We start from the raw sequence: 14693 nt of genomic DNA on the forward strand, positions 1-14693 counted from the left end.
ACACATGCAACGCTAAACCGCATGGAAGTGTATTAGAAGAAAATAATCTGATCACAGCCTTTTAGCTTAGTTTTTTATTTCATACTCTTTTGATTAGTATTCTGAACATTGCTACCAAAGCAGAACAATCGTGACTTTCATGTATTCTAGAGTGGGTGATGCTTATGTAATGTTACTTTTTTTCTGTGTACCTTAGCAGACATGTGGATTTGTGTTCTTGCCTTGCGGGGGAAAAAAAGATGGCTAATAAGTTCCTTCCCAGGATGCCCAACATTCTAAAATGAACGTCCACTTACACAGTACACCTTATCCTACTAGAAACAGGGTTCGAAATGAGGGGAGGTGGGAGCTATTAGCTCCAACTGGTAGCCTAGACGAGCCTGGTTACCATGATACCAACAGCTACTGGGATCTACGTTTGGCTCCCCAAGCCAACTGATGCCAAACAAACACACTTATGCGAATTTAACTGAGCATGTTGGACAATCTATAAATAAACATTAGGACACATCTATATGACCTTGAAAGTCTAAGATGGAAATCAATCGTGGACAAAATATGTCTCCATCTTACGTGGAAGTTAGATTTACAAAACGCTATGTACTAGCTCCTCATTCCCCCGTGGTAGATCCTGGTCACTGGTTGATGTTGGATACCCAAGAGCTGCTTTCAGCCACAGCTTAACCAATCTTATTTTCGAGCGCCCAAGAACCCATCAGGGCTTTAGCATGAGTTTGTGGAATTCCAAATAGTTTGACATTTTTCCAAGTTTTACTGAAAGGTTACATTAGATGTGTTAATAGAAGCAAAGTGATCACAATCAAGCAGAACAAACTGTTGTTGGAAAGCAAGGTGGAATGCCAAATGCCTTCAGAAGTACACAGAGATTGTGGGTGAGACGACCTATATATTTGCCCTGAGTAAGTAGGTTGGCTATGTAGGAAGATCTGGAATCCTAACGCAAGAAGTTTCTTTTTGTGTTTACTCAACTCCAGCCCTATTTAAGATTTCTGTCCGGTGTCGTTCTCATACTGCCTCCCTGGTTCCTTATGCACTTGCTGGGGCATGCTTGACTCCTTACAACAAGACTATGTCAAAGTCCCCTGCTTTACTTTGGAGACTATAAGAGGACTGAAAGGGCCTAAAGCCTGAACATGCTGGACCTTGAGGAGGTATGGGGGGGAACCCCACAACCACCTTCTGAGTCCCTGCTGAAGGCAAGGGACTTACACACTGACAACACACTGACAACACACTGCCCTGCAAAGCCAGTGGTGAGTGATCATGGAAGTTGAAGTCCAAAACATCTGGAGAGCCACAGGTTGCAGATCCCTGCAATAGGCAGACCGAAAACCAACAAAGTAGGGAAGGAACAATTTCCCTTTAAAGGAAGTCATTTCTCGACACTCAGCAAAGACAGTGATGGCTGTCATACAGTAACAAACTCAACGCGTCTCTTAAGTGGAGTCCTTTTTGGTAAAGAAAAACACATGCAACGAATGTAGGAGCCTGCAGATACCATGTTGCAGATCTGTGACTCCCTCGAGCATGTACAGGATACCACAGGAAAACATGTTACTGAGGTATTGGAGGTTAGAAAGTGGAAATCAGCAGATGCAGAGGTGGGATAGGATGGTTGGAGGGTGGCCATCTTGGGGGGGAAGGCGGAATGGTGATTGGAGAAAGTGGATCAAGAGGCGGAGGAGGGAGGTAGGAGGTTGAAAGGGTGAGATAAGCTAGTCGGCCCAAGAAAGTTGTGGCAGAACAGGTCAGTCCTGGCAGCACTTGGAGATGGGAAGAGGTTCAAGTCGGTGCTGTCGCACCAAGAGCAAGGGAGCTCATTCTAGGTTCTGAGAGTTTGTGGGGGACACAGCGTTTAGGACCCCAGAAAAGGGGGCTGATCAGGTCTAGAACATCCAAGAATTAATGAGTGGTGGAGAATGTGCGAGATGAGTAATAAGCTGAAATGTTCTGTGCCCTGCTAAAGGAGACCAGCGTCTGAAGAAAGTGAGGAGAGCAGGAAGGCCTGAACTGGACATCTGTGTCTAGATAGCCCTAGGCTAGAGGACCCCAGAAACCCCACAAATGGATGGAACTAAGAATTGTTTCTAGACATTTTTAGCCACATTTTGTAAGAAATGTATACTTCATTTAGCGAAAAAAAAGTTTGAGATTGGAAATCTTGTTGTGTGCCTCTGTCCCACTCAGCTCCCTGACAAGCCATATAGATATTCCTTTCCCTTAAATGCCCTGCCTTGCAGGATTAGCTGTGTCAAGCCTCACAATTATTGCAGTACTGACACCCAAGCACCATATGCGCGCGGTCATGGTTGCCAGTCTTTGATATGATTTGCACGCACTTGAGGGCTTCAACCTCCATCATGTTGTTTATTTTGGAAAGAAAAGGAAAGTAAAATAAGGAGAAATCCAACTTGTATCACTGTTGCAAATTCAACAACTGAGCATAGGGCACTGAAGCACCCAAGCGAAGGAACGAGCCTAATGCCTACTAGTTAGTACAAATGAAATACAACTAAACAAAGAAAGAAACAATACAGCATCAATGTGATAACATTTGGGACAAAATATACAATGAATCTAATAACAGTTGAGTAATCTCATGATTCGTTTTTTTAATGTGTATAAATATGTAAAGAACATTTTGATAATACAAAAACATTTAATTTAAAGAAAATGCACATACTACCAAACATATATATGCAATCTCAACAAATGAATGCTCAATGCACTGCAAACAAAGTCACGTACACATCTAGACACGTGAATGCTACCCCAAAAGTGACGCAAATGCATGAGATCAAAGAGTCATGCATTTAAACAAAATAAAAAATTCACAAAAATGAAAAACCTAAATAATAGTGACAACACATGAACAGAATTAAAATCACTCACTAAAATGGGAAGTGTGTTCAGTACACAAATGAAATCAGTCTACTGTATCGCAAAACAGAACGAGTAAAGTTATTAATGACTGCTCAATACTGCTGGGCAGCTAAACCTCGAAAGTTCCGTCGACTCAAGATCTTGAGGTACGGCTGTTAGAGGTCCTCGTTCCATCACAGAAATTGGCCCAGCCGCCATCAGGTCGAAGAAAGATGTGTATGGGCAGCATGCAGAGTTATACTGTGCCATAGATTCGTAAGTGGAATTCCGATAATCTCAGTGCTAGGAGAACCAAATGAACCATTTGGCCCAAAACGAGTAGTACTCGTACATAAATGCGAAGATTTAAACAAAATGAGTACCTGGGATCAGGTCTCTACATATTTAGATATGTTGCCTTGAAAACTGTGGCTTCAAGAAATGAATTCTGATTTGAATTACCATCAATTCAGTTACTGCAAAACAACGCACGTACAGCTCTTTCACAGCCACTAAAGGCAAAGATGCTATAGATGTATATTGCAAATGTGTAAAACACACAAACAGCATGTGGGCAGCAGAACAACTAGCTGCTAGAAGCTAAATTTACCAGAGCAAATAAATTGCTGGTGTCTAAACGTATGCTACTGAACAAGGGGACATTGTTGTCATATGCGCATATACTGATCCCAGAGGCCTGTCAGAGTTGAAACCCAATGCTCTCTCTCGACAGGACCGCGTCAAGTAAAATCACATATCATCATACAATAGATATCCAAAACAAGAGGATTCCATGCTGCGGGGGAACAACTTTGCCCGAATTGTGCTATTACTTAAACGGGAAAATGGAACAAACCCCTCAACTGCATGGCAGTCAAATCCGAAGCATCCACAACTGTGGAATGGTTTGGCTCTGTGTAGATGGTACCTGTGGTAGCCTAGCCTAGCATGTCCTGTCCAGCCAGTGCAGCACTGTGTGCTGTACATCACACGGGTGCCGGGTGGATAGCTCGGGTGCAGGGTGCAACCTGTTTGTCTTGGAAGGAAGACAATGCAGAACAGCAAAGGTTTGAATCCCGGTCCTGCACTTAGAGACTGGTCTCTGATAATTTAATGATGTTGTGCCCCTTCATACTCTGAGAGCATGAATGCATGTTTAATTGTCCCAGGCTGGTGGATCGGTTATTTCAAAGTGAAAGAATCTGCAGCCAACTAGTAATTGTGCTCTTGGCCTGCTGAGCCCTGCCCACATCATGCACGACTGGACTGGAGTATGTTTGGGGACACGTGAAGACCCATTCCAGGGCACGCTATTTAACATCAAACTTGATTTACAAGCTGCAGAGTAAGTTGTTGCTGCCTTGAGCAAGTCTTCCAGGGTTGAAATGGCCAACATCTGGCTAGCTTGCAGTACTGTTTTTATTTTAAAGTAATGAAGGGAAGGCGCTTGATTTCAGTTTCATCAAAAGCATGACCACTTCAAGGAAGGCGTAAAGAATCTTAACCAACCTTGTTCAGGGAGTCTGGTTGCTGTGGCTGTTCACATTCAGATACCACTGGACAAGGGGCCATTTAATATTGATGCAGATTCAAAACTGATGAAGGGGCATGCAGAAGTGTAATTGAACCAACCCAAAGAGTTACTACATTTTATTGTATATCAAGTTATGAAAGTGTCAAAATATGAAGCAACTTGTCAGAACAGAGATCATAATAAAAGCGTCCCTGGATTGTAGTCCTTAAACCGGAAGGGCATCCAAATTAAGGTTGTGTTGGCAATCCTTGGTGCTAACATAACTTGGAGCCAGTGCCATTGATCCAAGAGTTTGCATGGCATTAAACTGGTACTTGTACAGAAAAAAGCAGTCGGAACATTGAGTGGCAGAATGCCATAACCCCAAAGTTGTAGCTGATCACATAGAGTTGGGGACTGAAAGCAAAATACACTTGTGATAATAGAGGGCATAAAAATTAGGTGAAGCTGGAATTGTAGGGTGCTCAGATAGGTTTCTGCAATAGAGGTTCCACACTGCAGGAATGTCCTTGGTAACTCATTCCTTTTAGGCTTGAAGTGAAATTTGAAGTTTGTCCTACTCTAGGCCAAATACCGCCCCTGTTGTCTTTTCTACCCCAAGAACAATGTTCCTTGACTGTGATGCAACATCTGCCCAGCTGACCACTTGAGAAAGGTTGCAGTGAAATGGCGGTGGAAACCAAACTTGGAAAATCCATGGCACCTGATGGGACTTTGGCTATTTTGCGCCTCGTTCTTTGTACTTTGATGGTGCCTGAGAGCTCTAGCATGTGTTAACATCCTTTCCAACCAGGCTCGTTTTTGGAGAGAAGATTTAAAATGCTACGGCTGGTTAGTTTGTTGCGCTTGTCAGTGATGCCAGAGTCTTTTGATAGGACTCTGTAATACAGAGCAGTGCAACCTGCCCACTAAAAGCATAGATTTTCAAGAGCTGTTTCAAAATGGGAGGCAGCTTTCCAGAAGGTGCCCGAGAAAGAGGGATCAGAAGGATATGGCCTTGCATCCCGGAACAGCACTGGGATTTACATCCACATGAAACTTTCTTTGAATTCAGCATTAAAGCATCTTGGTGCCTTTAAGGAGCAGGCTGGAGTATTTCCTTAAGAGATGAAATGCTATTGCCAAGGACTTCTGGATCTTGCTTATAGTGGAACAATAGTTAGATTTGCACTTGTTGCTGGAAGTAGATTAAATGGTTGGAAGAGGAACAGAAGATGTTACTGGAAAATATTTACGTTTTGGGATTTACTCAATATTTTTTTAGACCAAAAATAACCAGGGACCGTTGAAGAAAACAAATTCAAAATGATGACTGCCACAACTTTTAGATGCAGGGAGATTCAATATTGGCCCTGGATTTGCAGGAAGGGTGTTTACATGCTCAATTCCTAGCCCTACAAATCCTGGATGCTTTGTGTGGTGACAGTAATTCAGGGGTGGTTGTTAAGTGTACATGCATAGTACATTGGTCAAGGGTCGTGGCAGTGACCATGCTAGATCTGAGGTTGTCGGCAGTAGTTATTTTCTCAACTTTCAGCTGGTAAAATTGTCAAGTCAAAGAAGTCCAATCTCCTTCCCCTTCATAACATTTCTGTGGATTTAGGACAGCAATAAATGCAGTGAAGATATAGGATGTTTCAACTACAAGACCTTTCAGTGAAGAGTAGTAATTCCCTTTCCCCCGCACAAACCTGTGCAGCAAGAGTGTTACTTTGAATGCTAAGGCAGATGGCTTCTTGCAAATGGCTAATGTCCTAGATGGATCTGTTAGATACCAGGGTGATTGATCACTCTGCAGGCCTTCAGATGCACTTGCAAGGGAAATGTGAAGATCCCGACAAGCAACACGAGTGCACTGCAATGTATGAACAATTGCCGGGCTGTCCGTTTGATCAAATTGTGCAGGAAGATTGTGGTTGTGGGTAATTTCTATAGTTCATCCATACATATGATTCCTGTGGCAGGAGAGAATAATTTAAGGATAAACGCTCTCAGCACCATTCGATCAATCCATGAATGCGTAGTGGACCATGTTTTTACGATGCTGATCAATCTACGGGTGTATGCAACTCGCACATAAATGGCAGGAACTATTGTTGCAGGAAGATTCACTGGAGGAGTGTCCTGGAAATTTGACAAGAAATATGCATTTCCCTTAGTGATGTTATTGTAGCTAGTGCTGAGAAGGGTCAGGAAATATTAGGGGACCCGTGATTAATGCAGCTTTGATTATCCAAATGGGAATTTCAGTGGCAGACCTACATAATCTGAGTAGCAGGGTAAGGTTGTGGATTTGGTTGTTTCCGGATGTCCTTGTTAGGACCGTTTTTCTAAAGCCCAACTATGGGCTCCATAAAACCATATCTGAGGCACTACAAATTCCACTCTTAGTATAAGGCTGGAACATCGGAGAACATTTGGTAGCGTAGACGGAACAGCAAGGCTTATTTTAGGAGTGAGAGAGGGCTGTAGCTTGGCACAAAGAAATAGTAGCATACATCTGGTCCAAGGAAACACTGAAACGCTATGTATTGTACAAATACAAGTAGGCCAAGATAAATCTTGGGGAAGTAAGTACTATACCATATCGTATAAACACAATTATAAATAACAACTCAATACTTCTGGTATTCAAACCAAAGTATAACCTTATTAAGAATAGCAATCAGCAGTTCCAGGTGAGTCAAACATGGAACACATTTAGAATGGCATTCAGCTATCTTGGGGATTAAAATCGCAATTAGTTACTATTACAATATCCAATGTAATTGAAGGGTAGCCGGCACTATTGGTCAGAATATACAGTGTTATCCCGTTACAGAATCACCTAATTAGACCAACACTTGTTACAAGTCAATCTGGCAAACTATAACTTTTTTCTTTCAAGAATGAATATAGTTACACACCAATGTTACTTTTTAGAGGCACAGTTCAGAGGGAGTAATTTAACTGGTAGTGGCTTGTGCCAGCAACAAGCACAGTTCAATGACAGTTCAACTGCTCAAATAGTAGTGGCTCGCGCCCGCCCTGAACATAGTACAATGACAGTAAGCTCCACTGCTTAAATAGTAGTGTCTTGCACAGGCAATGAACACAGTCAAATAATAGTTCAATTATAAGGGTCAGAATAACCTCTTGGTGTTGAAACGTTTACACTATTTCTAGGCATAGGAATAGACCATTTAACCAATGATAATTTTCAGAAGTGTGTTATGCAATTCTAAGATAAGTAAGAACTCTTAGTATACATTTAAGAAGGGAATTCAGCAATTCATAGGTAAGTATTTACTACTAGACCGTTTTAGAAATGCTCAAGGCAGATCATGGAAAACAAAACCCCATGGTATACTTAAAGATGAACTCAGTTATTCAATGTAGGTAAACCTTATTGGTAAGCGTTTATACTCATTCAGTTAATAATAAAAAAGTACCAACGCTATTACTTTTATGAAGCGTGGAACACTATTCAAAGTAAAGCAACTTGTATACTTTTTAAAGGAGCAACAAGCAACTAAAAAGTAAGTAACAACTTTTGTAACACTTTGTAACTTATTCTCTTCAGAGATATTTACCACACTAACTCATTTACAATAAGTACTTTTACACTTCATCTTTTGTAGTTGTTCCCTTTTCTAAGAATGAGTGATCTCGGAGGCAGAAAAAAGGACCCTGGTGGTGTAGGAGCCAGTTGTAGGCAGGTCGGGATAGGGTTCAGGTACAGGAAAGTCGGAGCTCCAGAGGATATCTTTAACAAGTAAGTATTGGCTTCAGAGTTTGTTAGAATGTGGAAAAAAGGGTTCAGGGACTTCACAGAAGGCTCCCTATTTGCATTGCAGCATTAGGCCTGGGCGAATGGTATGGGCAAACTCCCAACCACACATCTCCCACTCAGCCTCACAGGATTCACACAAAGCTTAAAGTATTACCCAATCCAACACAGTACCTTAGGAGAAAAGAAGAGCTTCTGGGTGGATGCCTTCAGGATGCAACAGCACAGGACTCAATCCCTGGATTCTTGGACTGGAGATTAAACCGACACTGGATGGGAACTTGCAGCAGCAGTCGCTAGAAGAGGCTTCCAGCAACGATTCTTCACTGTTTCCTGCAGCTCTGTGAATTTGGCGGCTTTTTACAGGAGACAGATGAAGAATGAATATCGCCAGTTGTATTCTCTTCACTCTCTTGGTCCTGCAATCTGGTGAGGGGAGCTCAGCGATTTAAATTGTTTCTGGAGGTCCAGTAGGAGTCCACCAAAGTTTCAGTAGGATTCGGACTTTGGACGACCATGCACTGCACTCAGCCTCGAGGTCCCCTTGTGTTGGTGTTTTGCAGCCCAGGAACGTTACTGAACGTCAAGGGATGGCTCGTTTTGAATGTCGTCTTGAGACCAGTGGATCTCACCAGCCTCTGGATAGGAGTCATTGCATTCGGGCTCAGGTCGATGAAAGGAAGGGTTGCATCAGGCTCCTGTTACACAGCAGGCTCGCAGCTCTCTGGTCATTGGAAATCACTACAGATGTCTTTCTTTATTTTTCTCTTGGGTTTCAGCTCCAGTGTTCGACTTGTCAGCAACTTCCAGGTTTGGGGTATTTATCAGGAACTACAGCATAGCTTCTGCAAACTCTCCCTGCAGTTTATAAAAAGGGGCAATTTGGCTGTCCAATCAGCACAGCCAGCCCCTCCAGTGGGTACTCATTCCTTTCAGTCAAGGCGAAAGACAAAGGTCTGCAGAGTTTTGGACTCCTCCCTTGCTCCTGCCTTCTTGGACACTCTGGAGCCTCTGCAGGGAATACAAAGGATTCCAGCTGAAGACAAGATATCAACCAGGATCTTTCCCGCCTAGAATCGCAGACGGAAGACGACCCAAGAAACAACAAGCACACACGCAATGGCAGAATGGTGGCCCTCCTGTGCATTACTGGGGCTGATTTGTCAGCCTGCGAGTAATGATGACTAAAAGTCATATAAGTAGCACTACCACCAGCCATTCAAGTAAACTTTAAATTGTAAAGAAATTACCAGGTAAGTAAGAAAGGGGATACATTGTATCCCCCAAGCACCCCACATAAGGTGGGGTGTACTGGCTCAATACATTTCTTTTATTTATTGTTCACTTGTTAGGTGCTTATACAGGAAGCAAATACTCTTTCAAAGCACCAACAGGGCAACAGGGAGGGGACAGGGGATGATAGACAAGTAATTACAACAATGTTAAATAAGTAAATACAACAAAGAAGAGACATTGGGGAGGGGAAGATGAACCTACTATGCCTTGTGAGTGTTCAGAACGTGCAAGTGCAGGGGGGAGAGGTATGGAATAGGTGCTGTGCTGCTTATTGAGAGCAGCAGGAGAAGTGCTATGAAGAAAGGTAAGTGCAGCCTCCAGTGGTGGAGCATGAGCCGAGGCAAGTGCAGGGGATAGACAGCAGCTCGGATAAAAAATGTGGGAGGTCAGGGCCCATGGAAATCCCACATTACCTCTTGGGAAAAGTAATTCACCCAAGAAATAATACGAGAATTAAAAGGAAGCCACTGGATTTAAAATGCTGTGTGCTGTCATAGTACTTTAGACAGTCCAAAGTTATAGGAAACTAACTCCAATCGCACACTACAGATAGACTTAAAAAGGTCACCCATAAAAGGAGTAAAAGACTAGGTGGGAGAAGAAAAAGATTCCCACTCACCTAGGGACTGTTGGGGGAGTTTTCTTAAAGCCCACTTGAGGTAAACTCGATCCCTTGGTATACAGGTCCCCAACTCTTAGTATGGTTCTGTACTACCAAAAGGATTTGGTAGAATGGCAGAGCAGCCAGGCTCATTTTAGGAGGAGGATGTGGGCTGTAGGTAAGTACTGAGTCCAGTCAATAGAATAGTGCAAAGAAGCTCTTACACACTGAAAATTATATCAAAATATATTTATTTTATATACACAAGGCAGGTACGCAAATACTCTTTTAGACTAACCAATGCATAGGAATTAGTCACAATACTTTTTAAAGGTGACTGCTTCAGTTGTAGTTGCTCGCGGTTACAATTGGTACAGAGAATGACACTAATGACAGTTCCACCATATTACTAGTACTGCCACGCACTCGCATAGATTACAGATAAATGATAATTGCATTCAGGTAAAAGTCACATCCGATAAAGTCTGTAGGGAAAAAAAAGGAGTTATTCACACGTCAGCAACAATTCACGTTCCAGTAACACTTTTCAAGACTATCTAATGCTTTGGCAGTCCAATCCCCAACTATCCGAAAGTCAGTGTAGGAGTGGAACAAACCTCTTTTGTAGCGGCTGGAAAGCAAATACTTTAGTAACTAGGATGAAAATGCTTAGCAAGATAACACACATCGTGCCTCTGGAGGTCCAACTGGAGCTCATCAAAGTTCTGGGCGGATTGGGCCTTGCAAAGGCGTTGCACTGCAAATGGGTCAGAGGTCCCATCGTATTTGCGGTTTGCAGCCCTGGAAGATCACAGCACCTCGGTGGATGGATCAATCTGCAGTTCGCTTTGAGGCTGATTGGTCCCACCAGCCAAAGGGAAGGAGTCGTCCTCTTTGAAGCTCTACTGTTGATAAGAAAACGGGGTCAGGCCAGCAGTGGTCGCTTCACGGTTACTGGAAGGGTCTGCAGGCATCTCTGGTCATCTTCAGCTTCAGATCTTCTGTTACAGTGGTCGACTAGTCTTCTGCCTCAGAAACCTCACCTTTTATTCAGATTTTCCATTCATTCCTCTGCAAACTCTACCAGAAGTTTGAAGAAAGGGGCGGGTGGCTGTCCAATCAGGACATTCAGCTCCCCAGTGGGAACTGGTTCCATTCAGGCACTCTGGGAGACAAAGGAAACAGAGTGTAAAACCACTCCCCCACTTCCTGCCTTCCGACAACTGGCGCCTAGGCGGGGACAGACCTCTCCCTCCCAGAATGGTAGAAGGGCTAACGAAGGACAACCACGCAAAAATGGCAGGAAAAAAGGAGCCACCATGTTGGAACAAAGGGTGAAACTTTTGTGCATAACCGAGACTGCCAATGCAGTCTGCGGTAGAAAATAGCACCAGCCATAACTTTAGGTTTATCACTGTGACCAGAAAGCCACGGGAGCAGAGAGACAAGGGATACTGGGTATTCCACATAAGGTGATGCGTGCTAATCTCTCATAAGTAAAGTTTTAGGAAGAATACAAAGTATCCCTCTTTCCTTAAGAATAGTAGCTCTTAGGGAAGATGAAAGAATATAAAAAGGAGAACCCAAAGAGTTCCCAGAAACACTGCACAGAGGATGCTGTGTGCTGCAAAAGTGTAACACAGATGCCTCTAAGATCTATGTAGAAAGGCAGACTCCATAGAAATGGGTGAAAGAAGAAGAACAGAGTTCTCAACAAATAAGAATGAAGGGGGTGGGGGGAGCTTCTCTCATTCAGGATAGAGAGAACAGGGTCCAGAAGTCCATTAAAAAGTGCTGAGGGTCTCACTAGGAGAGGGGATTAAGCATACAACAGAAATCTAAGGGAAAATCATTACCAAGTGCAAGCAAAAAGTCCCGGGGTTGACACAGAGCAGGAAGATTTATCACTAAAATGAAAATCTTACCTAACAGTCCTTACCCAGTACATTGGTGTCGAAGCATCTGAGATTTCAAGATTAAGGTGCTTCAGAGGCAGTGCTATACTTTTATTGGGGCAGAAGGCAGCGCACCGTATAATTAAGCTTTACTGATGGTTATGTACGGTTTAAAGAGAACGACTTTGATGTGTACATTTCCCCAACAGTTGTGAAATGGCATAAGTTACTGCCTGTAACAGAACTTAGAAAAGCGCACCTTGGATGTACAGGTTTCCAACTCTTAGGTTTGGCCTCAATCACACACAGGTTTGGTAGAATGGCTGAGCAGCCAGTCTCAGTCTAGGAGGGGCTGTAGTAAGGTATAGATACCTCTGAGCATAGACATATTTAAGAAAACAGTAATACACTTAGTTATATGAAAATTGTCATTTAATATGTACAATAAGGCACACTTAAATATTTGCAAGGTAGGTACTAAAACACAGCAACACATGTAGAACACAATTGCAAGTTTAAGTAATGGAACATAGGTATAGTAACTTCCAGAATAACCTGTGCAGTAACACATCTATTAGTGAAACCATCTGAAACATATATGCAAACCTTTCCGACTTAAGATAACTTTTGTATAACTTTGTCCCAACCCGTCTTAAAGGTTCCAATCCTAGTTTATGAGCGTCTCACAATGTCCAGAGGGGCCCTAGGCCACCAGAGGTTAAGAGTTGAGCAGAATAGGCAGGATACACTGTTCAAGGTACGAAAGTGGCGAAGTTGAACAGGATCTCTTCTGGTGTTTGCAGGTAGGTAAAGTTAGGTTTTGCAAGTCGAGAGGTTTCCTTGTGAAGTTGCCTTAAGGACCAGTGTCCTAAGGCAGAAGAGAGTACAATGGGTTGTCCAACCCAATGTATCTCTATGGAAGCCCTGCAGGGGTGTGAGATACAGCTATCAACAGCCCCCAGGAATATAGTATCAGCAAGCAAAGCTATAGTTACGTTTTACAGGGAGCAGGACAGCACCTTTAAAATGAAGAAATCGTTGCTGCAGGACGGTTTCAGTGGAGAGGCGACAGCAGACATGGTAATAGGTTTCTCGGTCTTTGCAGCAGAAGGGGGCTTTGGTGGATCTGGTGACAGCTGTTGTGCAGACGGTTGCCCAGCAATGGATCTTCTCGGTTCTGGCTTGTTGGCGCCATATACAGGCTTGGTTGAAGTACGGATGTCACGACAGTAGTCTCTTCTCCTTTTCTCGCTCCTCTTCTCATGTGGGAGGTGGATCAAGTCGCTGCTGGTCAAGAATGATGCCCACCACGTTTTGTGCGACGATGGACAACACAGTGGCACAGGACCCTGTTTTTTATTTTTTTTTAAACAAATTTTCTTAATTTATTTCAACAAACACAAACCAAACTTGCAGTGCATATAAAACATTTTGAATTTACATCATGCCATCCATGCCCACTGCTTCTCCCATTCCCTCCCCCCTGTTCGAGCCTACTCTACTACATATTCTAAAATTCTTCTTCTTGCAGTAGTGATTCCTCTGTTGTGGTCTCTTCCGAGTCCCGATTACTTGACCGGTCTTGAGTGGACCCAAATAACGTGGCTATCAGGTGCTTCCAAGCTATCAAGGTTTCCGCCTCTTCCTCCCCTCCAGAGTTACTAGCTTCCTGCCATACTGTTGTTTGAGCCTCTGCCCATTTCTTTCCACCATACTTCATTTCTTGGTCTCTGGCATGCCTTCCATCCCATAGTGATTCTACGCTTTGCCAGAATGCATGCCAGGTCTCTTAGTTTACTTACATGCTTGTGTTTACGTTGTCTGGGGAACCCCCTATCAGGCATGCCCACGCTATTTCCACCACCATCTTAATCCCTTTTTCTTCCAGCCTATGTGCTACTTCACCCCAGAATCTCTCAATTTCAGGACATGTCCAAAACATGTGCACCATTCCAGCGTTTTCCTCGTCCCATTTGGGGCATGCTTGTCCTGTATTTTTAAATTTGGCTATCCGCTGGGGTGTCATATAGGCCCTGTGGGTTATATATAGTTGTATCTGTTGTAACCTCGCATTCCTTGACACTTTGGGCCCGCTCCCACATCCCATCACTCATTGGGGCACCCACTTCTTCCCAATCGTGTCTAAGTTGGACCACTTCCTTCCCCACTTTAGACATCAGCTCATATATTCTGGATATCTCATGTCCTCCTTCTGCTATGTCATATATTGTATCTATGGCGGCGTCCGGTTGATCCTCTAACACTACCTCGGACCATGTTACTTTGATCCGCCGCACCACCCTATGGTATGTAATATGTTGTCCCATATGTAACCCCGTTTCCTCCTCCAACATCTCCGTCTTTTATCCTCCCCTCTTGCCATATGTCTCCCATGTTGCTATCCCTACCGGCTCCCAGTGCTTCCTGATTAACATCCTTAGTTGCTCTTCTTTTTCAGTCAATGCTACTAGTGGCATTTTTCGGGGAACACAGGGATGGGTTCTGCATTAGCTGACAGGCCCTACGCCACATCTTCCACCCTAATGTCATGTCATCGTCTTTGGGCGCCCTTCCATATCAGATCTGGGCAGCCACATCATTTCTTTTAAGAGGAATGGGGCACATCCAGTTGGAACAGCCTGGTCTCTGAGGTTGATTCTTCGGTGAGCCATTTTTCTACATATTGTAGCTGGCTTGCTATATAGTAAATCTCAT

The 14693-nt window shown here is 43.4% G+C and overlaps 1 protein-coding gene across 1 annotated transcript in view; it reads left to right on the forward strand.

Annotated features, from left to right (window-relative positions):
• The window catches only part of FNTB (farnesyltransferase, CAAX box, subunit beta), a 501476-nt gene that overhangs the window by 448511 nt on the left and 38272 nt on the right, over nt 1–14693 (forward strand). The window lies entirely within an intron of this gene.

The sequence above is a fragment of the Ambystoma mexicanum genome, chromosome 14 (genome assembly GCF_040938575.1).
Source record: "Ambystoma mexicanum isolate Mex_15411 chromosome 14, UKY_AmexF1_1, whole genome shotgun sequence".
In the NCBI taxonomy this organism is placed as follows: Eukaryota; Metazoa; Chordata; class Amphibia; order Caudata; family Ambystomatidae; genus Ambystoma; species Ambystoma mexicanum.